At 36.8% G+C, this 10145-nt stretch overlaps 4 non-coding genes across 4 annotated transcripts; all 4 read right to left on the bottom strand.

Annotated features, from left to right (window-relative positions):
- Window positions 1-55: 55 nt before the first annotated feature.
- On the bottom strand, window positions 56-174 carry LOC132150485 (5S ribosomal RNA). The gene has a single exon (XR_009435715.1). It is a non-coding gene; the product is annotated as a 5S ribosomal RNA (ribosomal RNA).
- Window positions 175-1013: 839 nt separating this feature from the next.
- Window positions 1014-1132, bottom strand: LOC132150995 (5S ribosomal RNA). Its single transcript, XR_009436163.1, has one exon. It is a non-coding gene; the product is annotated as a 5S ribosomal RNA (ribosomal RNA).
- Window positions 1133-1598: 466 nt separating this feature from the next.
- On the bottom strand, window positions 1599-1717 carry LOC132150491 (5S ribosomal RNA). The gene has a single exon (XR_009435721.1). It is a non-coding gene; the product is annotated as a 5S ribosomal RNA (ribosomal RNA).
- An 833-nt stretch (window positions 1718-2550) lies between these two features.
- Window positions 2551-2669, bottom strand: LOC132150503 (5S ribosomal RNA). Its single transcript, XR_009435732.1, has one exon. It is a non-coding gene; the product is annotated as a 5S ribosomal RNA (ribosomal RNA).
- Between the last annotated feature and the right edge of the window lie 7476 nt (window positions 2670-10145).

Here is a 10145-nt window from a genome sequence, read left to right on the forward strand (position 1 = left end):
AAGATCAGCCACTATAATCGCCAGTGCTTTATATAAGTAGGGAAGGAAACCCAAAAGCTTACAGCACCTGGTATTCCCAGGCGGTCTCCCATCCAAGTACTAACTAGGCCCAAACCTGCTTAGCTTCCGAGATCAGACAAGATCGGGCATAGCCAGGTTGGTATGGCCATAAGCGAAGGAGGCTGCAAAGAGAGGGCTATTTAAAGATCAGCCACTATAATCGCCAGTGCTTTATATAAGTAGGGAAGGAAACCCAAAAGCTTACAGCACCTGGTATTCCCAAAAGTACTAACCAGGGCTATTAGATAATTACTGAAAAAATCCAAAAGTACTAACCTGGCCCAAACATGCTTACATTCTGAGATCGGGCATTGACTCTTTTTTTTTTTTTTTTTGCAAGATTATCGGACAATTAGTGAAAATTTCCAAAAGTACTAACCAGGCCTATTAGATAATTACTGAAAAAATCCAAAAGTACTAACCTGGCCCAAACCTGCTTAGATGTGGAGATCAGTTGAGATCGGGCATAGCCAGGATGGTATGGCCATAAGCGAAGGAGGCTGCAAAGAGAGGGCTATTTAAAGATCAGCCACTATAATCGCCAGTGCTTTATATAAGTAGGGAAGGAAACCCAAAAGCTTACAGCACCTGGTATTCCCAAAAGTACTAACCAGGCCTATTAGATAATTATTGAAAAATCCAAAAGTACTAACCTGGCCCAAACCTGCTTACATTCTGAAATCGGGCATTGACTCTTTTTCTTTTTTTTTTTGCAAGATTATTGGACAATTAGTGAAAATTTCCAAAAGTACTAACCTGGCCTATTAGATAATTACTGAAAAAATCCAAAAGTACTAACCTGGCCCAAACCTGCTTAGATTTGGAGATCAGTTGAGATCGGGCATAGCCAGGAGTGTATGGCCATAAGCGAAGGAGGCTGCAAAGAGAGGGCTATTTAAAGATCAGCCACTATAATCGCCAATGCTTTATATAAGTAGGGAAGGAAACCCAAAAGCTTACAGCACCTGGTATTCCCAGGCGGTCTCCCAACCAAGTACTAACCAGGCCCAAACCTGCTTAGCTTCCGAGATCAGACGAGATCGGGCATAGCCAGGTTGGTATGGCCGTAAGCGAAGGAGGCTGCAAAGAGAGGGCTATTTAAAGATCAGCCACTATAATCGCCAGTGCATTATATAAGTAGGGAAGGAAACCCAAAAGCTTACAGCACCTGGTATTCCCAAAAGTACTAACCAGGCCTATTAGATAATTACTGAAAAAATCCAAAAGTACTAACCTGGCCCAAACCTGCTTACATTCTGAGATCGGGCATTGACTTTTTTTATTTTTTTTTTTTTTTGCAAGATTATTGGACAATTAGTGAAAATTTCCTAAAGTACTAACCAGGCCTATTAGATAATTACTGAAAAAATCCAAAAGTACTAACCTGGCCCAAACCTGCTTAGATTTGGAGATCAGTTGAGATCGGGCATAGCCAGGATGGTATGGCCATAAGCGAAGGAGGCTGCAAAGAGAGGGCTATTTAAAGATCAGCCACTATAATCGCCAGTGCTTTATATAAGTAGGGAAGGAAACCCAAAAGCTTACAGCACCTGGTATTCCCAGGCGGTCTCCCATCCAAGTACTAACCAGGCCCAAACCTGCTTAGCTTCCGAGATCAGACGAGATCGGGCATAGCCAGGTTGGTATGGCCGTAAGCGAAGGAGGCTGCAAAGAGAGGGCTATTTAAAGATCAGCCACTATAATCGCCAGTGCATTATATAAGTAGGGAAGGAAACCCAAAAGCTTACAGCACCTGGTATTCCCAAAAGTACTATCCAGGCCTATTAGATAATTACTGAAAAAATCCAAAAGTACTAACCTGGCCCAAACCTGCTTACATTCTGAGATCGGGCATTGACTTTTTTTTTTTTTTTGCAAGATTATTGGACAATTAGTGAAAATTTCCAAAAGTACTAACCAGGCCTATTAGATAATTACTGAAAAAATCCAAAAGTACTAACCTGGCCCAAACCTGCTTAGATTTGGAGATCAGTTGAGATCAGGCATAGCCAGGTTGGTATGGCCGTAAGCGAAGGAGGCTGCAAAGAGAGGGCTATTTAAAGATCAGCCACTATAATCGCCAGTGCATTATATAAGTAGGGAAGGAAACCCAAAAGCTTACAGCACCTGGTATTCCCAAAAGTACTATCCAGGCCTATTAGATAATTACTGAAAAAATCCAAAAGTACTAACCTGGCCCAAACCTGCTTACATTCTGAGATCGGGCATTGACTCTTTTTTTTTTTTTTGCAAGATTATTGGACAATTAGTGAAAATTTCCAAAAGTACTAACCAGGCCTATTAGATAATTACTGAAAAAATCCAAAAGTACTAACCTGGCCCAAACTTGCTTAGATTTGAAGATCAGTTGAGATCGGGCATAGCCAGGAGTGTATGGCCATAAGCGAAGGAGGCTGCAAAGAGAGGGCTATTTAAAGATCAGCCACTATAATCGCCAGTGCTTTATATAAGTAGGGAAGGAAACCCAAAAGCTTACAGCACCTGGTATTCCCAGGCGGTCTCCCATCCAAGTACTAACCAGGCCCAAACCTGCTTAGCTTCCGAGATCAGACGAGATCGGGCATAGCCAGGTTGGTATGGCCGTAAGCGAAGGAGGCTGCAAAGAGAGGGCTATTTAAAGATCAGCCACTATAATCGCCAGTGCATTATATAAGTAGGGAAGGAAACCCAAAAGCTTACAGCACCTGGTATTCCCAAAAGTACTAACCAGGCCTATTAGATAATTTCTGAAAAAATCCAAAAGTACTAACCTGGCCCAAACCTGCTTACATTCTGAGATCGGGCATTGACTCTTTTTTTTTTTTTTTTTGCAAGATTATTGGACAATTAGTGAAAATTTCCAAAAGTACTAACCAGGCCTATTAGATAATTACTGAAAAAATCCAAAAGTACTAACCTGGCCCAAACCTGCTTAGATTTGGAGATCAGTTGAGATCGGGCATAGCCAGGAGTGTATGGCCATAAGCGAAGGAGGCTGCAAAGAGAGGGCTATTTAAAGATCAGCCACTATAATCGCCAGTGCTTTATATAAGTAGGGAAGGAAACCCAAAAGCTTACAGCACCTGGTATTCCCAGGCGGTCTCCCATCCAAGTACTAACCAGGCCCAAACCTGCTTAGCTTCCGAGATCAGACGAGATCGGGCATAGCCTTTTTTTTTTTTTTTTTTATTAAGAAATTTCAATCAATAAAATACAATAGATTAAACGCAATCAACAGAAAATACAGAACATTGTCTTTACACATCCCTACATTACACATCTTTCCCTTACATAGATAATTTAAAAATCTCCTTCACTTCCTGGCAGCTTCCACATTAAATCATTTAAAACACAATAAACTTTTGGGGTAAAAACATCATAAAAAGAGTCTAACATATTTACACCTTTAAAGTACACATACAGTCTTTCAGTATATAATTCTGTTTTTCTTTTAAACATCCTCCAAACATCCAACACAATTTTTTCCTTTTTAGCCACAGTTCTTCTGTCCCATATTGCACTTTTCATTAGCATTACACACAGATTAATGAAACTTTTGTTTTGAAACTTTTTTTTCCAACCAAACATCACAACTCTGTTCCATTCCATTACATTTTCATCCCACTCCTCAGTCACATCTTTAATTAAACATTTACATTTCCTTAAAAAGTCCTCTAGCTCTCTACAATGTAAAAACATATGTAAAATCCCCTCTTCCTCTTCCTGGCACACTTTACACAGAGCATTTTCTTCCATTCCTATTTTATTTAAAATAACATCAGTAAAAACCACTTTATGCCTTATAAAATACTCCAAACATTCCAATTTTGTTTCCACACATTTCCCCGTCATGTTTCTCCATATACACTCTTTTTTTAAATCTTTGAATTTCTGCACCCAGTAACCATTTGCAATCGGCTCTTTAAAAACATCATCTCTAAAAGCACAATAAATCATTTTCACAGTACATTCCTTAAAATCATACAGTTTTCCCCCTAATTTCACATGAATACATTTCTCTTTTGGCTCTCCTTCCATACTTTCTATTCTTTTTATCCACTCTTTAGGTATTGCATTTTTAATGATTTCATATTTATTTTTTATTACTTGTTCACTGTAATCCTCTTTTGCCTCCTCCATTGCATCTACAATAAATTGTGTTGGTAAAAACCCTTCTTTAAATTCATACAAAACATCTCTCACTCTTGTTATCCCCACTTCCATCCATTTCTTTAAAAAAATTCCTTTGTCTTGTTTTAAAATGTTTTGGTTTAAAAACAGAGGTTGATTTAAAATGTTTTCTCTCCCATGTGGATCATACTCAAGTCTATCTAAAAATTTTCCCCAGGCACTAAACATTTCCCTATAAAACTCTGGTAAGCACTCTGTCATCCAATTCTTTGTTTTCATCCATAAAATCCCATCCCCCATGTTAAAATCTCCACATTTGTTTAAAAAATATTCCATTGTCTTTTTCCATGCAGTTTTGTGACCATCATCTAGATATTTTTTTACTATTTTAATTCTTAAGCTATTTTTTCTCTGTTAAACATCAATTAATCCCATCCCTCCTTTCCCTATTTCTCCTATTAATGTACTATATGCAATTCTTGACGGTTTACTATTCCATAAAAAATCTAAAAAACATTTTTTCAACCTTGTCTCCACCCACATTGGCATAGCAGTCACATATAAAACATACCACAACTTTGACACCATTAACACATTTAAAATTAAAACCTTCCCTTTTAAACTTAATGTCCTCAATTTCCAAAAATTTAACCTTCTTTCAATACCTCCTACTATTTCTTCCCACATTTTTTCTTTAACATTCCTTTCTTCTTTTCCCATTAGAACACCTAAAATCCTTATTTCTTTTGTTTCTTTAAAATGAAAATACTCTGTTAAAACAGTCACTCCTCCAAATCTCATATATATAGTTTTTTCTTCATTTATCTTACCTCCTGATCCCCTACAAAACATCTGTACTACTTCCATTACTTTATTAACACTCTCTATATCTTTAACTATTATTGTCGTATCATCTGCATATTGAAATATTTTTTCATTTCCCCCACTTCCTTCAATGTTTATCCCTCTTATGTCTTCGTCTATTTTAATAGCTAATCCCAATGGTTCTGCAACTAAAGAATATAAAAGCGCTGATAATGGACATCCTTGTCTTATTGATCTAGTAATTTTAAAACATTCAGTTAAAAAACCATTACACTGTATTCTTGTTATTGCTCCCCTATATAAAATTGTAATCCACTTGATAAAATTTTCCCCAAACCCGTACCTTCTTAAAATTCCAAATAAATATTCATGCTCCACTCTATCAAAAGCCTTTTCGAAATCCAAACTAATAACATATCCTTTTTTGTTTTTTTCTTTCATATATCTTATTCTATCTATTATACTTAAAGTTGTGTCCGCTATATCTTTCCCTTTAACTCCATACACTTGATTTGTTTCAATTATGGTTGGCATTACCTCTTTCAATCTGTTGGCTAGAACTTTTGTTAAAATTTTCAGATCTGTATTCAACATTGTAATTGGTCTATAATTTTTTAAGTCTACTTTATCTCCTTTTCTTTTGTATATCAACTTTAATAATCCCATCCCCATTCTCTGATTCATTTCTTCTTTTTTAAAGATCTCTTCATATACTTCTTTTAAAATACTGGTTAAAAAATCTTTAAAAACAATATAAAATTCACTCCCCAAACCATCTATACCTGGACTTTTATTTTTGTTTAATTCACTTATTGCTCTTTTTATCTCTTCTTCTCTTATCTCTTCATCACACTCTTTTTTGTCTACTTCTCCTACTGTTGTTTTTATTTGCTTAAGTAACTCCAATTTCTCTTCTTCCTTCAACCCCTCAGTACTAAACAGGTTCTCATAATATGCTTTTACTTCTTTTAATATTTCCTCATTTGTTTCCACCACTACACCATTTTTTCCTCTTATTTCTTTAATCATTCCAGCTTTCCCTCGTATTTTTTCTAGATCAAAGAAAAATTTTGTACATTTTTCTCCCTCCACAGTATATTTAGCTTTACTTCTTAGTCTTGCTCCTTCATATTTTTTCTCTTCCATTTCTTTCAATATTCCCTCCAAATCTTTTATTTTTTGTATATCTTTCCCATTCTCATTTAATTCCTTTTCCAATTTTTCTCTTATTTCTCTCTCCTTCTTCCTCTTACATATCTGTATTAATTTGCAATACTTTATTGTGAATTTTTTAACTAAATATTTAACATTTTCCCACCATATCCTTTTATCTTCACTGTACATTTCATTCTCCTTTTCTTTTTCAATAATTTCTTTAATACTTAAAACATACTCCTCATTCTTCAAAACCTCTACATTTAACACCCATACACCCGGCCCTCTTTTCAATGAACTCCAGTCTACTCGCAAAAAAATTGGTTTATGGTCACTTAAGCTTGATTCTTCATATTTAATGTTACCGATATATCCTTCAATGTTCCTTGTACACAAAATAAAATCAATCCTTGTCTTACACATAAAATTCCCTACTAATTGCCTCCTTGAATATTCTTTCTTTTTTTCATTTCTTTCTCTCCATACATCAATCATATTATTTTCTTCCATTAATAGTTTCAGTTCTTTTCTTCCTTTATCATTTTTAAAAACCATTCCCTCACCCATTTCTAATTTACTGAAAACGGTATTAAAATCACCCATCATAATAACTTCTTTATGCTTTTTTAAAAAATCTCTTAATACATTAAAATATTCCTTCTTTTCATTCTCTACAGTCGGTGCATGAATATTAACTACAATAACTTTTTTCTCCTCATACTCCATTTCAACCGCAATACATTTCCCATCTACGTCATTATATATTGTTTTACATGATACCCCACAGTTTTCTTTTATTAAAATCGCAACTCCTCTTCCAAGCCTCCCATCACCATTGTTATATAAAATCTCTCCGCTCCACCTTTTCCTTATTTCAGTCATGTACTCTTCCCTCCAGTTAGTTTCTTGTAATAAAATCACATCCTCTCCTTTACACATTTCTTTCACCTTTTCAAATTTACCCATGTCCATCAATCCCCTTGCATTAAAAGTAACACAACTTAAAACCATTAAAATAAATAAAAATAAATACATAAAAACCATTATTTTCCATCTTCTCCCTCCAGCCCTCTTAACACTTCATATCTGTTTACACTTTTTACTCGGCCCCTTGTCATTAACTTTTTTCTTGCATTTGCCACATTTGGTTTTACCTTTAATGTTCTTCTTCTACTTTGTCCTCTCTCCCCTCTGTCTTTTCCCATGTTGTCCATCCTTGTTTCTTCTTCACTGTCCATTTCTTTGTTTTGATCATACATTCCCTGTCCATCCCTCTCCACATTATCCAAAAGATTTTTAAAACTGTCCGATATTTCCATTTCTGTCCATTGGGTATTCTGTTCTGCTGTTTGTTCCTCATCCATATCATTCTTTTTTCCTTCTTCTTCTTCCTCTTGGTTGCCTGTTCCTCCTTCTGTTTCCTTTTGTGATAATCCTTCATCCCCTTGTCCTTCATCAATATCTCCTTCCTCTTCAGTGTTTCCTTCATGCACCTGTCCGTCCACCCGATGCTCCAGACCTCCTTCCTCTCCCTCCATCCAACACTCACACTTGTTTAAAATCTTTTGACACTCCGGGCATCTGACCGCATTGCAATCCCTTGCGAAATGTCCCCTTTCCTCGCACTTGTGACACTTAAATTCAGGGCATTCTTTGAGCAGATGATCCGGGCTCATGCACAGCTTACAGGTCTTCACCTGGTGGCTGTGCATCACCCTAAAGTACTGCGGCCCTTCTGCTGTTTCCAGCTTTGTGCTGTAGGGCAATGATGCCACCTCCTTGGGGAATCTCACTTTTAAAAACCTTGTTCCATCCTCTATTTCAGTGCCCGGGTAGCATCTTCTTTTTAATTTTGAAATGGGATTAACTCCCCATCCCTCCAATTTTCTAAAAATGTCTTTATCATCAAGGTAGACGGGCAGGTGCATGAAGGAAACAACATAATCTCTATTTTGCAGTTTCTTTATCTCACAGTTAACTCCTTTAATTAACAATCCCTCAGTCAGTTCATCACATGTTTCTTCTTTCTCCATTGTCAGTTCATATTCCTTTCCTTGTCTTGGCCTTAGTGCTAAAATTTTACCATATCCACATTTTTCCGTCACCACTTTAATAATATCCACAGCTCTCACCTCATTTACGTTCTCGACATTCACAATCACAGTTGCCTCCTTTAAGTATTTCCTTTCACCAATTTTATCTCTTGCATCTTGTTTTTTACCGTGTCCTGCTCGTTGTCGATACTCCACTCCAGGGTCATTTGCCATGCGTGTCTCTCCAGCCAGTCCAGGGTCATTTGCCATACGTGTCTCTCCAAGCAGTCCAGTGTCGTTTGCCATACATGTCTCTCCAGCCAGTCCAGTTTCGTTTGCCATACGTGTCTCTCCAGCCATTCCAGTGTCGTTTGCCATGCGTGTCTCTCCAGCCAGTCCAGTGTCGTTTGCCAATAATCCGTCCATTGTACAAAAATCAAACAAAAAATTAACCACCCTCCAGCCAGCAAGATGCTGCTGTTAGGTGGTTTAAAACTGAAAAAACACAAAAAATAAACTAAAGTCCAAAAACAACTCACAAAACAAACACTGACAGAAAAATCAAAATGGAGGAGAGCCTTCCTCTCCCAACTGCAGCCAACACTTCCTGTAGCTCTCTAGCGCCCTCAGGTTGGTATGGTTTTTTTTTGCAAGATTATTGGACAATTAGTGAAAATTTCCAAAAGTACTAACCAGGCCTATTAGATAATTACTGAAAAAATCCAAAAGTACTAACCTGGCCCAAACCTGCTTACATTCTGAGATCGGGCATTGACTCTTTTTTTTTTTTTTTTGCAAGATTATTGGACAATTAGTGAAAATTTCCAAAAATACTAACCAGGCCTATTAGATAATTACTGAAAAAATCCAAAAGTACTAACCTGGCCCAAACCTGCTTACATTCTGAGATCAGGCATTGATTCTTTTTTTTTTTTTGCAAGATTATTGGACAATAAGTGAAAATTTCCAAAAGTACTAACCAGGCCTATTAGATAATTACTGAAAAAATCCAAAAGTACTAACCTGGCCCCAACCTGCTTAGATTTGGAGATCAGTTGAGATCGGGCATAGCCAGGTTGGTATGGCCGTAAGCGAAGGAGGCTGCAAAGAGAGGGCTATTTAAAGATCAGCCACTATAATCGCCAGTGCATTATATAAGTAGGGAAGGAAACCCAAAAGCTTACAGCACCTGGTATTCCCAAAAGAACTATCCAGGCCTATTAGATAATTACTGAAAAAATCCAAAAGTACTAACCTGGCCCAAACCTGCTTACATTCTGAGATCGGGCATTGACTCTTTTTTTTTTTTTTTTTTGCAAGATTATTGGACAATTAGTGAAAATTTCCAAAAGTACTAACCAGGCCTATTAGATAATATTAGATATTAGGTTTTTTCTCTACTTCCTGTTGGCCTTCTGTAGCAAATTGTAGCTCCGTGTAGCTGTTTTTATTTTATTTTTTTCTCTAGAATCTTTATCTTAATATCTCTCTCTGTTTTTTTTAAAGTGGTAAAATATAACTTAATTCACACCATATTTCTGATATTATCGATCAATCTTATCAGATTAACTTTGATCGTTCACTTTTATTTTATTTCCGTGAGTGCAGTACACCTGCAAAGCGTTAGCACTCGTTAGCTTGTCATTAGCGTTTTCATTCGAACCTATCGCTGTTTTTTTTTTTTTTCTTCTCTCCCTCGCTCCAGTTTTTCACAAGTTCATCAAACAACCGCAGTAAGAATTTTCATCAAGCACGGTGAGTAATGGCTTCTCCTATCATTGTTTCTTGCACCTCTTGCCACATGTACAGTTTATCTATCTCTGTCGCTGATGAGGGATTCACATGTGATAAATGCAGGGAAATAGTTAGGCTGACAGAGAAGATTTCAGAATTAGAGACACGCATCCAAACTTTAATTGAGGACAGTAAGAATGTTAGGGC

This window comes from Carassius carassius, chromosome 9 (assembly GCF_963082965.1).
Source record: "Carassius carassius chromosome 9, fCarCar2.1, whole genome shotgun sequence".
NCBI classification, from domain to species: Eukaryota; Metazoa; Chordata; class Actinopteri; order Cypriniformes; family Cyprinidae; genus Carassius; species Carassius carassius.